This window comes from Carcharodon carcharias, chromosome 12, assembly GCF_017639515.1.
Source record: "Carcharodon carcharias isolate sCarCar2 chromosome 12, sCarCar2.pri, whole genome shotgun sequence".
NCBI lineage: Eukaryota > Metazoa > Chordata > Chondrichthyes > Lamniformes > Lamnidae > Carcharodon > Carcharodon carcharias.
The window spans coordinates 82,323,388-82,350,168 of NC_054478.1; the positions used below are offsets into that span (position 1 = coordinate 82,323,388).

The 26,781-nt window shown below is 43.3% G+C and overlaps 1 protein-coding gene across 4 annotated transcripts in view; it reads right to left on the reverse strand.

Moving 5' to 3' along the window:
- Positions 1-26,781, reverse strand: part of wipf1b (WAS/WASL interacting protein family, member 1b) — a 117,006-nt gene that overhangs the window by 70,623 nt on the left and 19,602 nt on the right. Inside the window, exon 1 of one of the 4 annotated variants that reach the window (XM_041201491.1) lies at positions 7,887-8,011. The exons of the other annotated variants lie outside the window; for them this stretch is intronic. The gene's annotated coding sequence lies outside the window, so the exon portion shown is untranslated. Of the gene's footprint in view, positions 1-7,886; positions 8,012-26,781 lie in introns of those variants that run through there. 4 annotated transcript variants of the gene reach the window in all.

The window sequence follows — 26,781 nt, forward strand, 5'->3', positions numbered from 1 at the left end:
ATAATAACACTTGAAAGAACAGTTAAATGTATTGTGACAAGGTATTCCTCTTGCGCCAGGGGCACATTACAGTTTGAGGAACAGAATTATTTCTTTGAAATACTGAATTTTGTATCTAGCAATATGCCAAGGTATTTGCAATCTTCTATCAAAAATGAGAAACTGCTCACATACTATTTTGTTTAAAATGAAGTCAAACGTTCAGAGTGTTTGTGGAAGAGCCAAGATGAAAGGCTTGTTGAATAAAATAAAGGTTTGTTGACAATTGTCAGCAAACAGAACACTGCTTTCCACAGCTATCTCTTGGAAATATGTTGACACTGAGTAAGGAGACTTTTATAGCAAAATCTTTGTGTCACAAGAACCAGTGTTTTAGATGTTTAGAGAGGAGATACTTCCATGATATCTTTGATTTTAGGAACTAGTCAGATTCTTATCTAAATACCTCAAAGGATTAGGATAAAAAGAAAATGCTCGGAATTTTCCCAAACTTACACTAAGTGTGATAGCGGGCGGGTAAAATTACATTTTACCCTCTAGCTTCAATGGCAGCTTTTCACGCTGTATCGTCACAAACCCGCCACATTATTTATGCACTTTCCATGGTGAGCGGGCTCACATTCACCTGGCACGCCATCACCTCACCGCTGCAACACACCGGGCACCATATTTAAAGTGCAGCTGTGTGCACACATCTCAGTGCTTCCAGCTCACCACTGTTGCATGGAAGAAATGGCCCTGAAACTGAAGAAGGCTGCAGCCCCCAGGTTCAGTGACACGTCCCTCGGGTGCCTTTCAGATGCCGTGGAAGCCCACCGGGATGTCCTCTACCCCCACTCCAGCCGCAGGATAGGCAGCAACAGTACTAACACAGTTTGGGAGGTGGTGGCAGCGGTGGTCAGTGCCAACACCCTTCAAAAGAGGACAGCCACCCAGTGCTGCAAGAGAATGAATGATCTCCTCCGTTCCGACAGGGTAAGTCACTCTTCTCATTACTTTCAACTCGCACACTCATGAACCCGTCACATATCCGCAGTGATCTCACTCGCTGCCAGTTCAAGGGACATCATCATTCACTCTCTCACACACAGCTTCATTGTCTTCATCTCATCCATGAAACCACTCACCATCCACACAAGCCAGGCATATTTATCAGCTGACCTGGCAGGCATCCTGCTTACACACTCTCCATCTCTATTTGTGCAGGACAAGCTGGCACACAACGAGAGAGAGAGAGGTTGCAGACCGGTGGTGGAATGCCCGAAATCATAGTCCTCACGTACTTTAAAAACAGAGCCATCCAGCTAGCCAGCCACAATCTGGACTGGTCCTGAGCTGACGGTGAGGTCAGCGCTGCTCTACCAAGTGAGGGTCCAGTAGTGCAACACTCATCAGACAACCAGGCCATGAGTAATGTGTCCTGCTTCACAGGCCACTGCCATGCACTAATTATCTCCCCATGCTTCTGCAGGCACAGCCGATGGAGTCCATGACCCAGGGCTTCCAATCAAGCTCCGAAGAAACCGCTGAAGAGGAATGTGGAGGCACCCTTCTTGAAGTCCCATCAAAGCGCTCACCCACAACTTCCACCAGCACAGAGACACACACCTCAGTCGGTGGGACCTAGATTTAGAATAGCCTCAGGATCACAATCTGGTGAGCACATCGCACTGTCAGATCTATAGCAGGCGGCGGCAGGGACTTCCCAGGTGTCCAGCACTCGGAGGACTGATAGAGGCCAGAAATTTGCTGAATCAGAGTCAGGTGATGAGCCTCTGGGCTCGGTCATGTTACAGTTGCTGGAGCTGCAAAGGCACGATGGAGGAGTCCGTCTGCCTTCACTCTGAGGCGATAGCACCAGCATGCTAATACACCATGGCAGCCGCCACGGAGACCTTGGTCCATGACTTCACTCCTGCACTGCTGCACAGGCTCAACTCCATTACTGATGCAATAGTTGGCCTCAAACAGTGTGCATGTGAGAGGGGTGCCGCGCAGCTCGATCTCACTCCAACTACCCCTCTCCTCAAAGAGTCAGCCTGGGGCCCTCGGGCAGCCATAGGGAGGAGGATTAGCAGGTGCACACTCTGGGCCCATCCACCCAGGTGACTCCGAGTGTGTCCGGCCCATCTGATTCCCCTTTTCCTGTGACCTCAACAGCCAAGGAGGGTGCCACTGCCACACAGCAGGACCCTGAAAGCAGCCGGTGCCCTCCAAGTCTCGGCCCACCAGAGGACGCCCACCAAAGTAATCACAGATAGGGCGTCACAGTCAGCAGACTGCCTCCACTTCCACTATGGATGTCCAGGGAGCACCAAGATGTAGCGGCAGGGTTAGGAAAGTTAAGGAGAATTAGTTGCACAGCCTGGGCATGGGTGTTAATCACTTGTACATACCATTCACTATTGTCAATAAACTCCCAAGAATGTCTCCCTGCCTATGGTCCCTTGTTCTGATGATCAACGTTCTTGTCACTTAAATGCGAAACCTTTCTGCACAAGATAAAAGGCAGGCATCTCAGTCCAGGGCCTCCACCCTGTGCTCTGTGCAGCCTTCAGACCAAAGTGATGGTCCAGATTTTCACTCCCTGGAAACAGTACTGATGCCTGCACCTCGACGGTCCTTGTCATTGCTGCCAGAATGTGGTGGGCAGACGTCACAGAGTTCTCTCATTCTCTCAATTCTCTTTAAGGATGGACTGGCACCCAGCTCTTCCGCATCTGTGACCAGTGACACTGTACTCCAGCTCCTGAATGGTTCAAGTGCTGAAGGTGGAGGATCAGATGCTTCTAAAGTTTCATGGCTACGTCTCTATGATATAACCTGATCAAAGAGCACAAGCAATCTGCTCTCAGCCACACAGGAGTCAGACATTCTCAGAGGCTATGAGAAGATTTATGGAGTGTCCTCACTGCATGTCATCATCATCCTTTTGCAATCGAGCAACTATTAGGGCCTCCTCTGGGTCTCCATGACAAGAGTATCCTCACAGAGGGTATTCACGCTGCCCTAAGTCAGACTGGAGTCAAATGTTCACAGCTGCAATGAGGGGATCTATGGGGTCACCTCACAGCATCTCGTCATCATCCCCAACAAGTCCAGCAGCTATGAGGGCCTCCCAAGTGCACCTGCCTCGTCGAGCCAGTGCAAGGGCCTCATCCCCGTCATCATCACCTCCGAGGACTTGCTCATCCTCATCCCCTTCAGCATCCTCCTCATCGGAGAAGACATGCAGCACATCCATCTCTTCCTCAGCCAGATCATCTCCCTGTTGGAGCACTAGGTTGTAAAGGGCGCGGCAGACGACAACAATGTGTGACACCCTCTGCAGACTGTAATGCAGAGCTCCACCAGACCGGTCCAGGCACCGGAACCTCATTTTCAGCACCCCGATGGTTTGCTCCATTAAATTGCAGGTTGCAGAATGAGCCTCATTATACCATCGCTCTGCCGCAGTCTGAGGGTGTCATCAGCCACGACCCATCAGCTACGGGTAGCCCTTGTCCCCAAGGAGCCATCCCCTCAGCTCCAGTGGACCCTGGAAGACTCCAGGGATCTGTGACCGACTGAGGATGTAGGCGTCATGCATACTCCCTGGAAACTGTGCGCACACCTGCGGGTTGCGTTTCTGGTGGTCGCACACCAGCTGCACATTCAGTGAACGGAACCCCTTGCGGTTGATCTGGTTCGCTGTGTGTTGCAATGGAGATCTGAGCACCACGAGTGCAGTCGATCGCACCCTGCACCTGAGATCTGGGCGAATCCAATTGCTCTTGCACCCTGGCTGTCCTTGTCCTGGGCGAAATGCACAAAGTTGTGTGCCCTCACAAAGATGGCATCCGTGACCTCATGGATGCATTTGTGGGTGGAGGCTTGACAGAGGTCACCTGTGGAGCCCTGAAAGGAGCCACTGGCATAGAAAATGAGCGCCGCGGTCACTTTCACAGCCACTGGCAGTGGATGCCCTCCAGTCCACGTGGTGCCAAGTCCTGCAGTGAGTGGCAGATGTGACCGACCAGTTCCCTAGACATGTGCAATCTTTGGTGACACTGGTTCTCGGTCATCTGTAGGAATGAAAGGCAGCATCTATAGACCCTGGGTGTCGCTAGGTGCCGGCCTGCAATGGCTCACTGTGGCTCTTCGTGGCACTTGCGGGAGCCCCAGCTGGCCCTTCTTGCTGAGGTTGCTGTTCCTGCGTCTGCACAGAGAGGAACCTCAGTCACTCTCTCCTCTGTCATCTTCATGCTCTGTAGGCCACCAGGCATACAGCTAGTACACGATCTTGATCATGATCCTGATGTACTCCTCCTGCAGGATGAAAGAGACACACACGTGGTTAGTATGGATGTTTTAGGAACCTGTTGTGCTCAAGTGTGAAGGCCCCTTAACAATTCCTGGAGAGTGCTGGCCACCACTTGGATGGCCAGAGATTAATGAGCTGCATGGTTGCCCAAAACCCCACCACTTCTACCCCAGTTCACCCGACCAATTGACAGCAGCTTTGCCATCACGACCGCATGCTGTACTCTCAACTCAGACATTCTCCGAACCTGCACTGCAAGGTTGCACTGTTAGCTTGAATCATGGGGAGACTGGTCCAAACCAAATGCTGACATTGCAAGTGGCTGTGAGCGCCTCCAGCAGTGACTGGTCCATGGCCAGTTGTAGCAGGGAAATTGTACAATAGGTGCAGTCATCCAACTGTTCTGCAGTCCACCAGAATGTTCAGGACTTTGCAGTCTATTTTGGGGTGGTAGGGGCGAAATGCTTTGGAGGACTTGGGGCACTCTGATGCCTCTGCATTGCTTGAGTGGGCAGATAAGCTTGAGGCCCGACTCCAAACCTATCAATGTGGCTGCACCTGAACTGTCTCAGTTGCAGAGGAATGGTCACTTTATACAGGTTTCCCAAATACGTAGCCACTTCCCTCACCCACCTACCCCCACCCCCACCCCGAATGCTTGTGCATTATATTCAATGGCAGGCCCTTGGCACCCCCCTCCACAAGTCGCCTCAACGGCTGGGCTCCCCTTAACCCAGACCCCCTGACGCTTGAAGTTCAGTAGGTGACCTTGGTGACTGCTGCACAACATTACTGTGTACTCACCTCTGAGTTCCCCTCAAGGTGCAGCCCACCAAGTGCAGCCCACCAAGTGCACACCTTTTATGTGTTGTGAAACATGTCAGTGTGCTTTCCTGCTGACATGGACGGACGATCCAGTGGGGCGAGTGGGGGAGGAGGATGATTCCGGCAGGCTGGCTTGATAATTATATGCTGATGTATTACAATGAGGTTCCCGACATCCAACGGCAGGAAACACGGCCCACCATTGGCAGGCTGAATGGATAATTGCAAACTGGTTTCACTCCATCACGAAATCGATTGCGCCATTTTGTCTGCTTACACCACCAATCACGCCTGATGCCAGCAGGCAAGGAAAATTCCACCCAATGGCTTTTATCAGCTATAGCATTGAACTATTAATGTACTAACTTGTATAACACCTATTTGTATGTAACTTATGATACTGATATGATTCGGCATTAAAGTAACTAAATTCTGATAATTCACAATTAAATATACTTTTTCAAGCTCAGTATTAAGTTTAAACACAATTGTTGGTAAGAAAAACAATATTCCTGTCTCAGCAATTACGAAAAGCAAAATGGAAGCATTCTACTTCCATTTTGACACTTTCATTGTGTACTCTCAACCCCTAGATTCCTTAGCAATGTCACTTTGGTTTGTTTGACCAACAGTGCATATAGTACAGGCAATAAGTAGTCTGAATCTGTAAATCTACAAATCTTTGCTTCTAGTGAAGTGGATAGACAATCATGACTGTACAAATTTAAGTGTCAATTGTGTTCATATTTATTTATTCTTAAAATAGATGCCAGGCAAAATAATTCTCTCTACAGGTTAGCATTTCTAATCTAAACAAAGTCTTCAAAGCATTCAAGATTCAAAAGTCACATTTTTCATATTTCCTGTTTCATACAAGAAATTTAGCATGCAGATCTTTCAACACAGTTGCTAAATCAGCTAGTCTTTAGGAAAATCACTAACCTTAACGCTTACGTTAGCGCTTTGCTCAGAAACCCCCACACATTCCAATTCCCCTTTTTGCTTCATGTAAAAGATGTATTTCCAGTACTCTTTTACTTACTCAAAAAGACATAATTCACTAGGATTTATTAGCACAGATGTAGATGTCACTATTATACTAACATACAAAAATTAAACCCCTGTAAGTTCTATTGTCCTCATCCACAACACCAATGAAAATAACTTATTTCTTCATTAAAAATAGTATTTTCAATTTGTGTTAGCTGAGCACACTAAAGCCACATATGGCTGCCTGAAGTTTTATTTTACTTTTCACATACTCCATTACACTATCCTGAAGCGTATATTACAGTCTGAACAACCTCCTGCTGAAATTTCAAAGACCAAATAAAAGTACTCAACTAACAGTCAATAATTACAATAAAGTTATGTTAAGCACCTAGTCCAACAATTCCATTGTCTAGCTTTATGTTCCTTTACATTATGAAGTCAACTTAATATGGAATCAGTGGCTCACAAGAATTTAAAATAGTTGCTGCTAATACCATTGAGAAATTTAAAAGATTTAGGATTCTCAACATACTTGGTAATAAAATGAGGGGGTGTATGTTACGCCAGTTTTCAATTGGCTGTTCCACTGATGATGTGTATGTATTAAAAACAAAAAAACTGCGGATGCTGGAAATCCAAAACAAAAACAGAATTACCTGGAAAAACTCAGCAGGTCTGGCAGCATCGGCGGAGAAGAGAAGAGTTGACGCTTCGAGTCCTCATGACCCTTCTCAAGTTCTGTCGAAGGGTCATGAGGACTCGAAACGTCAACTCTTTTCTTCTCCGCCGATGCTGCCAGATCTGCTGAGTTTTTCCAGGTAATTCTGTTTTTGATGCGTATGTATTAATTGTTCAACCTCTAATCTGTTAGAGCAAAAACCGATATGAAGAATGGAGTTTTGTACTTTTCAACATAATTGAAAAATTTAGATGCTGAAAGAGATTATAATTTAAAATGTTCAATAGCAGTTTGAAAATGAAATACAAATATTCTATTTAAAAATCATAGAAATCTTTCTTTATTCAGAAGGGTTGAACAGAGTACTCTCCTGTGGAATGGACCAATGTTACACTTCCTCAATCGAATCTATGCTCTAGTAATTTGTTATTTTTAAAAAATTGTTAACATAGTACTGGTGTTATTGATGCAAATTTATGTTCTGAAAATGGAGCATAAGAAGATTACTTCCTGTAAAAACAATTCAGTATTCCCATAGTGCAGAGCACTGTATAACAAAATACATTATTTGTCATATCAGCATTTTCAAAGAAAGATTCACACTTTTCTGGATTGTCATATTTGTACTGCAAATCCATAGAAGTATATTTTACAAGTAGTTCCTGCAGAAGCAAGTCACAATACCATATAGGTTTTGTTTCTTCCGTATTGAATTCTCTCGATTGTTACTGAAAATCTTGTATGAACCCGACACAGCAAATTTGCCTGATAAATTCTTCCAAACATGGTAAAGATGGTTGTTCCATGTTTGTTTAGCATTTTGTTTCTAAAAGAACTTCTAAAGTACAACTTTTTTTTTTGAGTATGGCTGCTAGCTACTGCAAACTTCAATGCCACATTCATGTTTCAGTTCCTCTAAATTGCTTGTGGTTTTGAATGAAAGAACTCTGTACTCTAAAGCTTCAGTTGCTGCAGACCTTTTGACCCTTCAAGATTTAGACTGGCTACAAGTACTAATCACCAAAGCATTGGAAATGCCAAATAGACAATTTATCACTATTTTACGTTTAAATTAACTTTGCTTACCTTCAGAACGTTTCAGTTTATTTCAAAGCTTTAAATTTGTACAGTTCCCTGAATTTCTTTCTGCTTGCTTCCTGTTAGCTGCATGTTGAACGTCAGACTTCCTCACCGCACCTCATTTGAGATCAGTGTTCTCACAACAGTGGTTAAGCTCATGGTGGAACAACACTTTTGGCTTGCTTCCACCTTTCAAAATTACATACGGTAAATATAATGGTGACCTAAAATAAACATCTTTACAACACTTGTCATAGGAATACAGTGACAATTTCTGCCATATACCTTATACTTTTCATTTAAAATGGACTTGCATTTATATAGTGCCTCTCAGGATATCCCAAAGCAATTTACATCCAATTAAGTGCAACTGCTGTTGTAACGCCAGCACGAATTTACATGCAGACAAGTATCATCCTAAAAATGTTATTTGTTTTTCTTTATATATCTGATAATTATTTTATATTTCACATCTTCACTAACCTCCTGTATTTAAAAACAATAACCAATCTAGGATTGACTGGCTTCCTAGAACTGCAGCGTATAAGTAGAAATAGCAGTACTTGTGACAGCAGTTTTTATAGCTGAACCAAAACTGTGAGGAGCCTTTTACTTTCATATCAACACAAAATATATTTAGCAGGAGTCATTTTTCTCATACACTTTTTGTTGAGCGAGATCTAATTTATATTTCCTATATTTTTGCAAGAGTTTTTTTCTGGGAAGTTCAAGTTTTTTACATTTGCTGAGTTACTTGATCTACAAAGGAAGCAGCCAACATCCTTTTGACAGCTTACTACCCAGCTGAAAGCTGCTCAATTTCCTCTTAAGTTTTTTTAAGGTTCTGTCATCTGCAAATTTTATATATCTGAGCAAATCAAAGTACATCAAGTTGCAAGTCACTTACATAAAAGAGTATCTAAAAACACTCAGGTGAATACTCAAATATCCATGTACATTCTAATTAGTACATAAGTAGCTGGGTATATTATCTTCTCACTATAAACAAGTGGGCATGCCAGTCAGGCTGAGTAATACGTGAATGGACTTGAGAAAGTTTCAAAATACGTGGGCTACTTTGGTGAGAGCTAACTGCATCCTATATCCCATCCTTTTCTCTTTTATTACCCTGCTTCCTGCCGATTGTCACTGAACTTTCCTGGAACAGAAAATAATTAGTCCACCAAAACCATTCTGACAACACAACTGACAATTTTGTAAAGGTCCCTAAATCACCATGAATACAGAGCATTAATCAGCATTTAGATCCTAAATTATTATTTTTTTATTCATTCACAGGGTGTGGGCCAGCATTTATTGCCCACCTCTAGTTGCCCTCGAGTAGGTAGTGGTAAATTGCCTTCTTGAACTGCTGCAGTACATATGGTGTAGGTACATCCACAATGCTGTTAGGAAGGGAATTCCAGGATGTTGGCCCAGCGACAGTGAAGGAACACCAATATATTTCCAAGTCAGGATGGTAAGTGACTTGGAGGGGAACTTGCAGGTGGTGGTGTTCCCATGTATCTACTGCCCTTGTCCTTCTAGATGGTATGGTTGGAGTTTGGAAGGTGCTGGAAAGAGCCTTGGTGAATTCCTGCAGTGCACCTGTAGGTGGTACACACTGCTGCTACTGTGCGTCGGTAGTGGAGGGAGTGAACGTTTGTCAATGTGGTGCCAATCAAATGGGCTGCTTTGTCCTGTCAAGCTTCTTCAGTGTTGTGGGAGCTGCATTCATCTAGGCAAGTGGGGAGTATTCTATCACAAGACTTGTGCCTTGCAGATGGTGGACAGGCTTTGGGGCGTAGGAAGTGAGTTACTCTTCGCATGATTCCTAGCCCCTGACCTGCTCTTGTAGCCATTGCATTTATATGGCTAGTCCAGTTCAGTTTCTGGTCAACGGTAACTCACAGGATGTTGATAGTGAGGGATTCAAGGGGCGATGATTAGATTCTCTCTTGTTGAAGATGGTCATTGCTTGACACTTGTGTGGCGCGAATGTTACTTGCCACTTGTCAGCCCAAGCCTGGATATTGTCCAGGTCATGCTGCATTTGGACATGAGCTGCTTCAGCATCGGAAGAGTCGTGAATGGTGCTGAACATTGTGCAATCATCAGCGAACTGACCTTACGATAGAAGGAAAGTCATTGATGAAGCAGCTGAAGGTGGTTGGGCCGAGGACACTACCCTGAGGAAGTGCTGCAATGATGTCCTGGAATTGAGATGACTGACCTCCAGTAACCACAACCATCTTCCTTTGTGCTAGGTCTAACTCCAACCAGTGGAGAGTTTTCCCCCTGATTCCCATAGACTCCAGTCTCACTAGACGTTAAATCAAAATACTAAATGACTGTTTAATGGCTCTATACTACTTAAACTTAAATATTATAATCAGATTTGTAAGGTGAAGGAACACAAGAGAATAAACAAAAACTATGCAGATGTAATAGCTTTTATTCTGCGATTAAAGTAAATCATTCAGTCAAGAAATTAAAGACTCTATTGTCTTCTCCATCACACATCTTATCCTACAATCTTCAATTCCAGCAAGTATTAAAATAGAGAGAAAAGAAAGGTCCTCTTAATTACCCTTTAGCTACTCATATTCTTTGGCTGAATGTTACGAGGGGGGTAGTGGCCTCGCCCTCCACCCCAACTCCCCGACATAAAAGTCAGGGGCGAATCCCACTCCACACTGCCAGATCACCCCGCAGCCACTTACTGGCTGTTGGGCCTTTAATTGGCTTGAGGCCAGCCTGCTGCCTCTATTGGGATGGAAATCACCCCTCTGAGAGCTGTCGGCCAATCAAATGGCTGGCAGCTCTCCTGTCTCAGCAGTGTCACCAGGAGGGTGGCTTAAAATTTTGGCCTTTGTACCTCGTGCTAGGTCTTTGGTTTCTCTCATTACGATTCTCTTTGTCTTCTAATAATATCGCTTGTGTCATTTAATTATTTCCTGTTCTACACCCAAGCACTTCAGTGGCCATTTATTTCTTTTTCCTGTCTGTGCTTTTTTTCTTCTTTGTTGGTCAATTTATTTTCAAATACTATTTATCTGTAATATCTTTCAGATATAGAAAGATCTTAAGACCTGAAACATTGGCTGTCTGACTTACTTTCTCCCCCCACAGATTCTGCCTGACCTGCTGAGTATTTCCAGAATAAAGTAAAATTTTGATTCCGGTGAACAGTCTGATCTGAAATGATCAGCAAACTTTCTCTTTTCAAATGCTGACTGTTAAGAACATTTTTATCATTTTCTAGTATTAATCTGTCATCCCAATATAACCTGATAGCTCAATACTGGATAGACTTGCATTTTCTTGGGCCTGTGTGTTTATTTACATGATAGTTTTTAGTCATTTGATGTGTTTTAATGAGAGAGGGAGATCTACTTACCAAATGTAAGTCACTTTCAATTTTGTCTCTCACACCCAAACGTGCATTGAGGATCATGCATTTGTGCAAGGATTTGCACAATTAAATAAAATTTAAAACTCAAACTAGGTAAGAAATATCAAATGTGATGAATGACTTCTGTCCACATGCCATACTGGATTATAATGTGTTAGTGACTGGAACATAACTCATTCAACCAGCTGGTGAACACCCAAGTAGGAAGTACAGCAGTATTTCACAGGCTCTTCAGTTTAATGCTATATATAGATTCAAGCTGAGAAGTCTATTAGGCATGTACAATTGGATTTAAGTCTTAGCTTAGACCTAAAGACAATGTAAACTTCACGGCCACTAACCTGAATTCAAACATGAGGACCCTCCCCTAATTAGCCTGTGAGAAAATTGGAGGAAATATTTGCTCATCCAGTACTACATGTCAGATAAGCAATTTTACAATTTAGAGATAGTAGAGGAATCAAGAGAGCTGGTGATGAGACAGAGCTGGGGCTGGTCAGCATACATTGGAAAACCGGCTTTGTGAAATCACTCTCTGGATAAAAAAAGCTTCCTCTGAATTTCCAATTGGATTTATTAATGACCATTTTATACTTATGAGGCCTAAGTTCTGATCTCACCTGCAAGTGAAAACATATTTACATTACCTCATCAAACCCCTTTTTATCAAACTCTTTCATAACCTTAAACACCTTTACTAGTTTCCCTCCCAGCCTTCTCTTAATGCCCAGCCTGTTCAATCTTTTCTGATAAGGACAGCTCTCAGGTCTGGTATAAGTATAATAAATGTTTCCTTGCACCTTCTCCAATGCCTTTATATGCTTTCTATAATATGGAGATGTCACGAAGCCATGCTTCATAACAAGTGTTACTTTATTAATTTACTGGCTGAAAACCACTAATTGAATTTTTAAAAAGACTAAAGGCACATTCCAATGTCTTAAAATCACAGTCAAAGGTGGCTGCAAATTTACATCACTGTACCTTCTACCTTTAAAAGCCATTGAAAAAAAGACTACGAGCAGTATTTTTTGGTCCCATCAGTGGCAGGCGGCATAGGAAAATGCAGAGGATGGCCAAAAATCAGTGTCCGCCGGCACAAAAATAGTTCGCAATTTTCCACTCCAGATTTTCATGGCGGGTTTGGCAGTCTGCCGCACTATTTCAGGAACCACATTTGGATTCATTTGAATACTCATTAAAAACCCAGCTCGTCTAATGGCCCAAAGACCTCTAAACCTTGCAGCTGGCACGTTCAGGATTTGAACATCACACACCACCCACCCGATACTGTCATTAGATTAGAGCAAGTTGGGACTGCAGTGTGATCTAAAGGATATAGTCTGACAGCGCCCTGACTGAGGGTTTTCTCATCTGGCAGAGCTCAGTCAGATCCAAGCCTGTGTCAAAGTCCTGTCATGCTTTTGCGTTTGGGCTGGGGGAGGTGACTGCCCTACTGTTGATCCAGAAGGCAGTACTAATGCTGCAAGGGACAATTTGGGGATGTTATGGCTGGGATGAAACCCTTGGGCTTCCCAATGACTCCCTAGTTCAGACTGGAAGGTGATCATTGTGGGCTTTAGGTCATTCATGTTTCTGTTCAATATTTCCACAGACACGAGTACAAGTGCCTCATGGATAGAGCAAGCAGCGTTGCCTTCATCTTGGCAATCAGGCAAGTGAGGAGGAGGAGAAGAGCCTCATCCTGATGAACAAGGGCCAGCAGGGTCTCCTCAAGGCCTAGAAGCTGAGGATGACAGAACCATTGAGTGAAGGCATCTGGCAAGACCAAGGGAGTATAGAAGAGACATTTCATACCTCCAGATGAGCAAGACATAGTGCTGTAGCTGCCTTCACATGTCCAGGGTTGTGGTGGCACTATTACATCCAGTTCTCCCTAGGTGAAGCTGCCAGAACAGTGGGATTTGCCATGATCTCTGGATTTCCACAGGTGCAAGGTGCCATCGACTGCACTCATGTGGTGTTAAGAGCAGCCACTACAATACATGAACAGAAAAGGGTTCCACTCTCTTAATATGCAGCTGGTCTGCAACCACCAGAAGCAGATTATGCAGGTATATGCGAGATACCCTGGAAGCTCCCACAACTCGTACATCTTCAGTCACTCACAGGTGCCACTGATCTTCGAGGGCCCTCAGCGCATCCAGGGTTGGCTCTTCAGTGACAAAGATTACCCGCAAAATACATGGCTGATGATGCCCGTTCAGCGGCCACAAAGTGCTTCAGAAGAGAGGTACAACACTGCTCAGTCTGCATCACACTCATTGATTGAGCAGACCATTGACATTTTGAAGATGCACTTTCAATGTTTGGATACGTCAGGCAGTACTCTGCAATACTCTCCCCAGAGGGTCTCCTGCATCATGTGGCTTGCTGCACCCTACACAACCTGGCGCTCCAAGGGGGCGATGTCTTGCCAGAACAAGAGATGGAGGAGCTGCATGTCTCCTCCAGTGATGAGGACTTCGAAAGGCCTGAGCTCGATGAGGGCAAGGAAGCCGAGGCTCCAGAGGAAGAGGCCATAGCATGGGCCAGACGAGGCAGGCATGCATGTGAGATGCTTATAGCCACCGTGTTCCAGGAGGATAATGATGAATAGCTCACATAAGCCTCTTTCACCAGTGCCCTGCATGTTGGGTCCACCTTAAAAAGTTTGTTGCGATCTTCATCAACTCAATGCAGCACATCAATCTCGGAATGAGTAGTTACACTGTCATGTCACCATGTCCTTATCCTTGGAATGTAAGGTAGCCTCTGGAATGTGTGGCCTGTTACAGGATAATAACTGAAACAGTGTGTTTTGCAAGCAGAGTTAAGATGATGCAGCCTCTGAGGCATCTTGCCAACATGCCATTGCCTACGGGAGGCAGGAGCAGCACTGCAATCCTCAATGCACTTGTGGCAGAATGCCTGCAGTCTGGCAAGGCACCTGAAGAATGACAATCATCACTCAGTGGTTCTCGCCTTCATGTCTGAGGTCGAATCTGAATCCGCACTATGGTATTTCCACACAGGCAATTGCTCATGCAAGACAAGTGTTCAGGCCTCACCATCACACTCAATGTCAAGTGTAAAATAAATCTTTAGGACACAGTCATCTGTAATTCTCAGTAATAGATGTGAGCCTGCACTTCAGCTCACTTTTCAGTGGACCACGAAAGCGTCAGAAACAGCACAGTCTGATATCTGTCAAGAACTCTTGGCCATGCCTCCATTTGGAGTCTCTCAATCTCATGTGCTGCCTAACCTTGGCATTTGGCACCCAAAAATGGTGACATTCCATCAAGGCCTTAAGGACTCAAATTTTTGCGAACAAGGAGCATACATCCCATGTATTGGAGCTTCGTTCTGATCCCTTTTGAAGCCTCCACATTTTCATTCCAAAAGTCTGACATATGCACACGGAAACCAGGCACACTGATGCCATTGTAAGTAGCACATAACCATGTTGATTGACCATCTGAGAGGTGGCAGAGGGTAAACATCACGTGAGCCTAGCCAGGCCTTCGGGCCCAGTGCTGCATCCTCCCATGCCCAAGTCAGACATCTGAAGCCTTTACACTCAATTTTAACCATCTAACAGGAATCGCAAGGCTCAATGTGTGTCAGCAAGGTCCACTGCTCTAAATCATGGAGTGGGGGTGGCAGGGGGGAAGGTGGGGACTAATGTTGGGGTGATGTTCAGATGTATACACAGACATGAGATAACTCAGCAGGCAGACAGGAGCACATAAGAGCTGTGAGTTTTGGTTCCTATGTAAGTTGGATAGGTTCTTGATTGATAAGGGGATCAAAGGTTACAGGGAGAAGGCGGGAGAATGGGGTTGAGAAACTTATCAGTCATGATTGAACGGCGGAGCAGACTCGATGGGCCGAATGGCCTAATTTCTGCTCCTACATCTTATGGTCTTATTATGGTCTTATGGTAAGGCACGTGCAAGGCTGACAAAAGTACATGGAGACCAATGAAAGATGCACCAACTCAATGCGCATCACCACTCAATCCTCTAAGATCCACACTGAGCACACTTCAATGCAGAGGCATCAGGAGACAAAAGTAGTCTCCAGGTTCTAAGCTCATGAGGCAACATCATATGAACCTCTGAAACAAGTCTCAGAAATGCCTTGCCCAACCACCAAGTTCTTAGAGACACAGGCTTCACTCATGTCGATACTACGCAAAGAACGGTCAGGCGCTGTAATCAGATGGTCTGAGACACTGTAGGGCAAAGGCAGACAATGGGAATCTTGACTGACCACGGCGCACATCAACTGATAGAAGAGGCATACCTACTTGAGTAGTGGAATGTATACATTTGTGTATACTTTATACAGATTGTGGTCACCTGTGCTACCTTTGTACTCTTAGTAGCTCAGCTTTTCTTGCCCGACCGTTCCATCTTGGTGCATCCCCGACATCCATAGCTGAGGTGGAGACAGCCTGCTTACTGCTAAGCCTTGTTGTCAGTGATGACCTCTAAGAGGTCCTTTGGGTCTCCTGCAGTGGGGCAGGTACATCCTCCTCGGCCTGTGGAGCTGCAGCTGATGGGGTCACAAGCAGAGGGGATTAGGAGCGGCTGGATGCTCTAGGAGTCACCTGGGTGGATGGCCTCAGGGTATCCAACTGATGGTCCTCCTCCCTATGGGTGCCCAAGAGTCTCTCTCTGATTCTTTGAGAAGGGGCACCTGGAGTGAGGACGAGGTACCCCATTCTCCTCTCATATGGCCACTGATGGATCCCTCCTACGTCTAAAATAGTGCAGTCCAGGTCCTGGCACATATCAGGCACAATGTCCTGCACCAAAGTCTCCATGGCTGTCGTCATCCCACCAATGTTCACCTTGGTGCACTGGAATGTCGGTGCAACAACATCAGCTTGATCACGGACAGATTCCTCCATTGTCCGTTGCAATGTGGTGACAGCATTGGACAACTCTGCCTGATGTTTCCATGACTGTATTTGCAGTTCCAACATCTGTGTGTGGGCCAAGTCCAGAGGTTCATCATCTGACTCGGACTCTGCAGGAGCCTGGCCTCCAGTAGTCCTCCGAGTGCCAGTGACCTTGGATGACCCTGCCTCTGCCTGCTATGGACCTGATTCTGCCACCAGATTGTGGCTCCGAGCCTGCTCTCCAACTAGGTTCCACCCAGATGTGTCTCTCTGCGCTGGTGGAGGGTACAGGTAAACGCTGTGATGGATCTATATCTAGTGCGTTGTCAGGGTCCTTATCAGATAGCATGGAGCTGGCACTGATGGGCTGGCTGCCAGTGGGCCTCTTCCCTTTCCTGCTGGTGCCTGTCAAAGAGAGACGAGAGAATGAGTGAGAGGCTGCATAGTCACCAAGATTACAGAACTCACAGTTTTGTTGGGTTAACGATGAGCTGGTGATGGGTCCTGTGGCTTGGGAGATGCCGGTCTCACCCTCGGCGCACAGATGGTTCTGGTCCTAGCTGGCCAGCTCTGCCATTCACTCTTCATAGATGGTGAGGGGCCTGAGCTCAGGCATTCCCCCCCACTGCCCCCCCCACCCACCCACACCGCCTCCCCCCCTCTGGTGTGGGATCTTTCCCTTTTATTGTGGACAATCTTCTCCTGCACAAAGACAGATGAACAGATGATAGGGTTGCCTATCTTCTGTTGGTGTTGAGTGGACCTGTGTAAGGCTATAGGATATGAGAAGAGATGAAGATTTCAAGGTGTGTGTGAGAGAGCCAGTGGGTGATTTCACTTGTGATGGTAGTGTGCAACTGTGGACTGTAGCCCTGTGAATGGTTGATGAGCTTGAGAGTTAGAGTTGAGAGTGGGGAGAAGGTTGACTTACCCTTGCACAGTGGATGAGATCATTAATCCTCTTCCTGCACTGAATAGCGGTCCTATTCTGAAGAGTGTTGGCGCTGACCGCCCTGGTGACCTGTTCCTAAACCAGCATGTTGAGGTTGGCAACCATTCTTCTCCCATCACAGGGGTAAAGTATGCCCCAGCGTACCTCAACAGTATGGAGTAATGCTCCCAGCACATTGTCACTGAACTTGGGGGCAGTAGGCTTTATCCTTCTTGGGGCCATCACTCACCACAACCAGGCCTGGGAAGCAGAGAGTGAATGATATGCGTGGGTGCAGTTTAAATGTGGCGTCTGAAAAGATGATCCAATGAGGTCACGGGGTGGGGGGGGTTGCAAATCCCAGCCCACCCTGCCACAAGATATGACGTGCTTCATGTTCATGCATAAATAATGAGCTGAAAAGCAAATGATCTGGGATGGAAATCTGCCACGCCGGCTGACGGGAAATGCACCGCTTATCACACCTGCCACCACATTTAGTCTCTGGAGCGGAAAAGTCTGCCCTACCTATCTGCAAGAGTCCAAAGATAATTACCTTAGGGAAATATGAATGAACCACATCTCCTGTCTCCATTTACAAGACATCCAGACTCAACTGGGTGGGGAAACAGTATGCAATTACTTCAGACAAAGGACTCTGGCTGAGAGAAGAATTCTCAGCATTAATCTAATCAATTTAGAACGGGAAACCATTAGCCATGACCATTTTTGGGTCACTGGGCAGTTGGAGAGTGAGGATCATGTGACAAACCAGCTAACCCTTTGTGTGTTTCACTACCCTGTTTTCTCAGTAGACCAGCACAAGCAAATGAGGTGCAGAAGAAGCAAAATGTGTGGGTCTGTCTCTCTCTCTCTATCCAACCTGCAAGTTTTGAACCCAGTCTGCTGTTTTTTGACTCTCCATGTGCCACAGACAGAGATTTTAAACAGCTCAACTCAGCAGCTGATATCTTCAAAAGGAGAGATAAATTGTTCACCTACATCTTTAAATAGCCTCAATGCTACACTTGGAAGGGCCACTGAGCTCAGCCTGAAGCCGGCCAAGTCACCAACCTTCAAGAGCCGGACGCCCTTTAACTTTATAATGTTTAATCTAGTCTCCCACTCTGTAATCTATATGTGTGTGTGTGTGTGCGCGCGCGCGCGCGCACGCGAGTAAGTTGGAGCGTTTTTAATAATTTTACTTAGGCCAGCTTAAGTACAATAAATACTATTTATTTTCTTTCTAAAACTCAAGGAAATCTGTCCATTTGTGTTTTCTATAGTCACAGCATGTAAACAGTCAAACACTCAATGAATTGGCAAGCATTTTTTTTTAAAAAGCCCGCATTCTGAAGTTTATTAATTTTGTCCATTTGTCATTGCAGTCCTCCTCTATATTAATGGAACTCCCCACAAGTTGGGTCTTGCAAATTTGTAAGTTATACTTCCAATTTCTGAATCAAAATTGCTTATGTAAATAGTGAACATCAGTAGTCCCAGCACCATTTCTGTGGAACACATCTCCCACTCTTTGCCAGTCCAGGTATTTACTTTCAGTCCCTTCTCTCTGTTCTCAGTTTGTAGCCAGGTTGCAGTCCATTCTGTTCCTCGCCCCCTGACTACACCCTAATCATGAATCTACTATTATTTGGCCTCATCAAAGGCCTTCCAAAAATCCAAAAATATCAAGTTTATGGCTCTACCCTCATCTATCCTTTGTTACTTCCTCAAATAATTTTTAAAGTTGGTCAAGCATAACTTTTGCTTTCAAATCGATGCCAGCTTTGTTATACTTCCTGCTTCTGGATGCTTTTCTACTATATTTTTAAGGATTGCATTAACTTTTCTACCGCTGACAAGCTAATTGGTCTATACTTCCCTCGATTTGTTCTAACTTTCTTTTTAAGTATATTTGACATATTTATATGTGATTGGTGACATCCATGTCCTGGGCTGCTACCAAGAATGCACAAAATATTTCAGGTTGTGGCAGTGCAGCTGAATTTGGTGTCCCTCAGACCCAATTTCCTCATCTACTTCTTGGAGCACAAATGGGAATTCCAAAAGAAATTCCTATCCTCAGTACTTTGCCACAGTTTCAGGTTGAAATACAGTAAATTATAATGGAGGAAAGTTTTATGAAGAAAATGTTCTCATGCAGAAATGATACCCTTTACAGGAGCAAAAAAATACTGTAGAGGATAAAATGCAATTAAATACTTATGCTTGCTGAAAACAAATGGCAATATGAACTTCTGCGAGAGAAACACGGTTATATTGTCCAAATTCAGCAAACTGATGGACTAGATACATCCGCATTTTATTTGAATGCAATGAGTACCAGGCAGAGAAGAAAGGCAGCGCTCACCTGAAGAATGTGAAATTCAGCCTTATACCTGACAAATGAAATTAACATAGTATAATGATACCGGTTCTGGTCAATTTCCCTTGCCATGAAACACAATTTAGATGTGTATCTCTGTATATCTTAGCTGTACCTCAGCAAGATTATTGACAGCACACCTTTCAAAACTAGTACCAATGCATAATAGCTTTATGCACTCTGTCATTGATCTTTATCAGAAATTCACTTTTGGTAACAGAAATATAATAAATAAATAATCTCTTGATTCATCTTGGAGGTGTAGAGGAAATCCACGAATAATGGTAGGTGCACTACAGGAAAATACTACAAATAGCTGGGCAGTGTGAAGAAAAGGACTGTATTTGGGAGCATCACAGTCAGTGAAACCCAAACGATTGAAATTATGCTGTTAGCTTGTTGATTGTGGTCTAAAATGTCTTTGAATCCAGCTACTTTCGGAAAGCTTCTGCAAAGTCCAATTGTTTTCTAGAAGCTTGCTAATTTCACTTGTAGATTCTCAGATGTTGTTCATAAACTGCTGAGTTGTGGAATAATTATAATTACCGCATCGCGCCAAAATTTATTATTCCTATTATCCATTTAAACTAGCAGGATCACTGAAAGTTTGTACGTTATTTTGCATTGCTACGAATGCAATTTCATTTCAATAAGTGGGTCACAACCACAAAGCAAAGTGAAAAAGAAAACCAGATATAACTTATGATTGGTTTTCAACATAATTTAAATTCTTAATTTGATATTTTAAGTCAAAACACAAAATCTAGAAAAGTGCATAATGAAAATAGTTCCATTCAAGATACTCAACTTTTTAAAAAAACTTTAACATACATTTGGAAGGTCTAAGAGTGTCAGATGATTTTAAAATAAATGTATTCCGACTACTCTGGAAAGGTGGGAAGAGATTGTGCAGCAACTGCTCTAAAAGATTTAGTGACCATGTTGGCTTTCCATAAATCTAGTCAAATTTTATTTTGTCCAATTCTGGGCACTCATCATTATCGTTGCTGGCTGGCAATTGATTCGAAAGTGATGTTTACTTTCTGCCATACGTCTTCATGCGACTGAACACACCATTTCTTGAACCAAAGGTATTTGGCCATATGGAGCAGGACATCCTACATGGTAGTGGGATCCAGAATGCAGGATTTGCTTTCTTTTCTTTCCCTCTCTGCCATGACTCTGCATCATCATTAAAGGCTTCGGACTCAAAGCATGATGCAGGTTGATGAAAAGGTTGTCGTCATTTTGAACAATTGGTAACAAGCTCCTCCTAGTCATTAATGTCAACACTTCTGTGCTTCATGAAGAGCTTCAGAATGTATTTGAAGCATTTTCATTGTCCTCTCATAGAATGCTGGCCATTTGAGGGTTGAGAAAACAGGATCTGGTGGAGAGACTGAACACAGTGTCCAGTCCACTGAAGTTGATTTGAAGGAGTTTTGTCTGAATGCTTGTGGAACTAGCTTCAAGAAGGACTCTAGCACTTGTTTAACAGTCCTCTCATTAAATCTGCAGGATGCGGTAGAAGCATTGCTGGTGGAACTTCTCTAGCACACTGTTAAACTTGCTGACACATAGTCAAGGTCTTATAGCAGTACAAGAGTATGGCAATGACAACTCTCTGTACACTAGGACTTTTGTTGACTTGCAGGGATCTTTGTTGTCAAGCACTCATTGCCATAGTTTGTAGAAGGCTGAGCTGGCACAGCTAATATGGTGTTGGATCTCTTCTATTTGAGAGGTGGCTGCCAAGACATGGGAAGTACTCAATATATTCCAGAATCTCTCATTCACCATATTTGGGAGGTAAATATTTGGCTGACCAGGTCTGGGTTGATAAACGAGTTTTGTTTTGGCAACCTTCAAGGAGAGGCTGAGTCTCTTATGCAGAATTGAAGAGAACCGATGCCTGCTGGACTGATCATCAACTTGTTCGACCAGTGATGACATCTACCTAGGACCAAGGCACCACAAGAACCAAATGTCCAAGAGGAAGAAGATCAATGTCTCAGCCCTACCGAAGAGAGGATTTCAAGCGCAGCTCAAAACCGAGCTGCAAAATCTTCTCACATCTAACTCAGTTTTGGAACAATAATGGCATCAAATAAAGCCAGCTGTTCTAGACTCCTGTGTCCAGACCACTGGGTTCAAGCAGCATTGTCAACTGGTTCAACTAAAATGATGCAGAAATATGTGACCTCCGAGAATAAAACTGAGCAGCCTTCAATGCCTAGCAGACCAACCTGTGGTCCCAAGTCAAGAAGGCAGCATTCCAACTGCTCAAGGCTGACACTTGAAGACAAATCCAGAAAATAAAGGCCAAGTAGAGTGAAGAGAAAGAGAGATCCATCATTAAGCTAACCATCATGACATGCGAAGCTTTTCTGAAGCCACCAGGGCCATCTATAGACCAAGGTCAAATGGACAAAATCCCTTTCACTCACAGGATGGCATCTTTCTTCTTAAGGATGAAACACTAATGCGTTTTCCAACAACTGCTCAGCCATGAATCCAGTGGCAGCTGATACTCTCCACCCTATCCCCCAGTTTCCTGTGGTAGAATCCCATGGGTGAACTGCCATCGATGGGAGAGCAATCAAATGGATGAGAAACAACAAAGCCTGTTGGTATTCCAGCTGAGGTCTTCAAAGCTGATAGGCTTTTGCTCACATCAAGACTCCATGCTCTCATCCTACGGATTTGGGAAGAAAAAGAACAACCCCTGCCCCATCCTACCCAGTTCCACTCCTGACTTCAGGAATGTGAAAGATGATAAACCATGCAGTGGGAGCTATCAAGATATTTCCCACTTGTCAATAGCATGGAAAATCCTGACACGCATTCTCCTGAACTGCCTTCTTCCTGTGGCTGAGGAAATCTTCCCAGAAACAGTGTGGCTTTAGACCTTCCAGAGGAATCACTGACATGGTCTTTGTTGACAGACAAATTCAAGAAAAATGTCGAGAACACCACCAGGAACTCTTCATTGCACTTACCAACCTGACCAAAGCATTTGACTCAGCAAACCACGAGGCTCTGTGGATTGTGCTCCAGAGATTTGGATGTCCAAAAAACTCCAACATCCTGCAACTGCTTCATGATGATATGACTGCAACTGTCTTGAGTGGAAGATCTGAAACAGATGCTTTCAAGCTCTGGACCAGGGTCAAACAAGGTTGTGGGATAGCCCCCAAACTATTTACAATCTACCTAACAGTAGATATTGATCTCAAAGATCACCCACTGGTGTGAGTATTAAGAACCACCTAGATAGAAAATTCTTTAAACTCACTTCTATGCCAAAACTAAACTGACCACCACAGACATACATGGTCTACAGTTTGCAGATGACTGCAGTGTCATTGCCCATTCAGTACCAGATTTGCAAGCCATTCTTAACTTCTTCAATTCCAGGCACTATACTTTAGGAAGGATGTCAAGGTCTTTGAAAGGATGCAGGGGAAATTTAATAGAATTATACCAGGGATGTGGAATTTCATTACATAGAGAAATTGAAGAAGCTGAGATTTCTTTCTTAGCGCACAGTAGGCACAGGGAAGATTTAAAAGCGAAGTTCAAAATGATGAATGGTTTTGATGGAGCAAATAAGGAGAAACGGTTTCCACTGACAGAAAGATCAGTAACCAGAGGATACAAATTTAAGGGTAACTGGCAAAAGAACCAGAGGCAAAATGAGGAAAAATTTCTTCACATAGCAAGTTATGATCTGGAATGCACTGCCTGAAAGGGTAAAGGCAGTAGAGTCCATAATGACTTACAAAAGTGTATTGGATAAATACATTACTTGAGAGAGGAAAGTCTAGATGGCATTGGGGAAAGAGCAAGACAATGGGACTATTTGGATTACTCTTTCAAAGGGCTGGTACAAGCACAATAAGCCAAACAGCTTTCTTCTGCGTTGTATCATTCTGATTCTATGAAATATTTTGGTCACATCATGAGTAAAAACACAGCTGCATCTGGAACTTAAGGGCCTCAATAATGCTCTTAGTTTGCAAACTCTGCTTTGTCAACATTTTTCATTGATTTTTTTTAATGTCTGTGCCTCTTCGAATAGGCTTGCAAAAGATCAACAGCAGCTAGTTATCAATTTGTATAAAACTGTGACATTACTTTTAGAGGAATTAATCAATTCCTAATGCTTTGAGCCAGAGCTTACTACACAAATGTCCTGTCAGGAAAAAAAATAAATTAATAGATTTTCTAGAGAAATTAATTTGTGTAGCTGATGATAATGTAGCAGATATGGCTGAGGGAAGACTTTGTAGAGGTGTTTAAAATCATGAAGGACATGGAAAGAATAAATAAAAAGAAACAGTTCCCTATGGCTAACTGGTTGATAACCAGAAAGGGCAGTGTTAAAATGACTGACAAAACAACAAGAGGCAGCATGAGGAAAAACATTTTTTTATGAAACAAGTGCTTAGAATTTGGAAGTAACTGTCTGATGGGGTGGTGGAAATAGATTCAATATTAGTCTACAAAAGGGAATTGGATAAATAATTGAAGTAGAAAAAATTGCATGGTTATGGGGAAAAGGCACTGGAGTGGGACTAACTGGATTGCTCTTGAAAGGGCCAGTGCTGATTTGTTGGGATGAATGGCTTCCTTCTATGCTGTATTATTCTATGATTCTCTGAAGTAAATTGAGTTATGTGATTAGCTATATGATGTCAAATTTGAGCTAACTTTTCCTTCATTCAGTAACAGCAGCACATTTGAATATTGATTTATTCAGATTTTAAAAACTGCTTCAGTTTAAACAGTAGGACTATGGGGCCAATTAAAAAAGTAAAAGTTTTGAAAAAACTGCATCATAGTGCTTCACATATGCAATGGAAAAATTATAAGAAATCTACCAGACTGTATTCCGGCAGGTAGGATACATATTGCATTGGCACCTTGCACGAGTGCTTCCCAAACAGAAAAAGGAAAGGTCAATGAATTATGTAATCAAGGGTTGAGAATACGGATTAAGTTTCGTGGTAGTGCTGAACGGCAGATAACTGTTCCAGGCATTGTGACAGAAATGCAGGCAATTCAGTAATACATCCAAAAATAGGGCATGTGAAACTATTTCACTCAAGGAGCAGGATCTAATGAATCAATAAACTAAGTTTAAGTATGGGCGGAATAAATTAAATATGGTTAATAGGGTCAATCTAATTTCCATTTGAAATATCTTGTTGATCCTTGTAGAATATTCACATTTTATGTTCCTTTGGCATGCAGCTGTGGATCTGCAAATACTGCAATAAAAATTCTGAAACAGCATCAAGTGTTATCAAATATGCAGCAACATGAACCTCTTAGGCAAACAAATTTCTGGTGTTCTTGCAGAATATGGAAGTCTAGTTCTTGTGGTGACCACTACGAAGCAGAAGCCTTATGTCCATCCCATCCTACCATTTTAAGTTTCTTGTCACCCATTTCTTCCTGTTTTGTATGTCATCACCCTGATCACAAGATAAAAACTGATGAGGAAAGCAACTCTGGCCATCTTAGTTCATCGGTCCAGAAAGTAAAACCATAATTCCACTCTCCCCCCAAACCATGCCACTGAGTATATAACTGGTTGCTGAAATGCTAAGATTTTCTTCCAGTTACTTACTTCCAAGTCCATTGCATGTGTTAGTTATGATTCATATGAAGAAATTCTTCCTGACAATTCTCCACTTCACCAATTTGAACCTGTCTATTCCCTGCTATTATCGCTGAAGGTGTAAATTTTTTAAAAACCATTTAGTATTTTCTATTATGGCCTCCTCTTAGTTGCCTTCTTTCTAAGTTAAAATTGTACAAATTTACTGGTCTAGGAACATAGGAGCAAGGATCAGCCACTCAGCCTCTTGAGCCAGTTTGCTCTTCAATCAGCTCATTGCTGATTTGTAGTTTAACTCCATCCATGTGCCTTGGCTCTATATCCTAAAGTTCAATCTTCTGAAACCGTTATTTATGAAGAATGAATCTCTACAGATAAACTGGTCACCTGCATTTCTACTTCTAGCACGTTCAGAATATAAGTAAAGCTGTTTTGACCCGAGTGGTTCAGTTCTTTGACATATCAACGTGCTGTTCCGAGATCGCCCACAATAGTTTAGCCTCCGTTCTATGCTCTTCAAAGGCAACAATGAAATCAAAATGTGCATTGAACACAACATATGCCACTGATTTTGATCCATCTTATATTTGGTTATTATCCTTCTCAGAACTAAGGAATCAGGGTCAAATATAGGTCAGTCCTGCAACATATAAACAACACATTTTAGATATTGGACTTCACTACCCAAAAAAGCTTTTAAATAGAAAGTATGGTGAACAAAATGTCTTCAAACTCCTAATCACATACAAACACAGGAGGGAAAAATTATGTGCGACTGTGCACGTATTATTGTTTTTCCAACGCTGCCTTAGTACATTTGCTGCTAAAATCCTCATCCATGCCTCGTCACCTCCAAATTTAATTATTCAAAATCAATTCCTAGTTAGGCTCAAATCCTTCACCTTCCACAAACTTGAGCTTATACTAAGCTCAGCTGCCTGTACCCTATCCCACACAAGGTTCCACCAACCTCTCAATCTAAACTCACTGATTTATATTGGCTTCCAGTACCCCAATGCCTCAAATTTAAAATGTTAGAATTTGAACAGAAAAATTTTCATGCCCACAGCCCTCCCTACTGCTGCAAGCTTCTGCAGTGCCATAATCCTCCAGGAGATCGGTGTTCCTCCAACTATGGTCTGTTGGGCCTCATCTAGTCCACTGATGGCTGCATCTTCAGCTTTCCAGACCTTAAATTCTAGAATTCTTCCCTAAACTGCTCCAGTTCTCTCTTCTTTATAACCCAGCTCTGAATAAGCATATAGTCACCCCTCCTAATATTTCCTTTGGCTCAGTGTTGATTTTGGTCTGTGTATGCCTTTGTGAAGCACATTGGGAAATGTGTTTCTATGTTAAAGGTACTTCATAAATTTACATCCTCATGCATTCCCAACATTTATTTATCTGTTTCTTTTATTGCAAGTACTACAGATTTCTAAGGCAAAAAATATAGACTAAACTACATTGATAATGATGTTATTTGCATACATACAAGGTGCAAGTTTCAATATATGTAACTTTCCCTCTTTTGGCATAATGTATTGCTACACAGTAAACTGCTAAGCATTCAGATGTTTAGGCACCCTCTGATTTACATCCCTTATCTCCCATTACCATCACCCCAGTCAGTT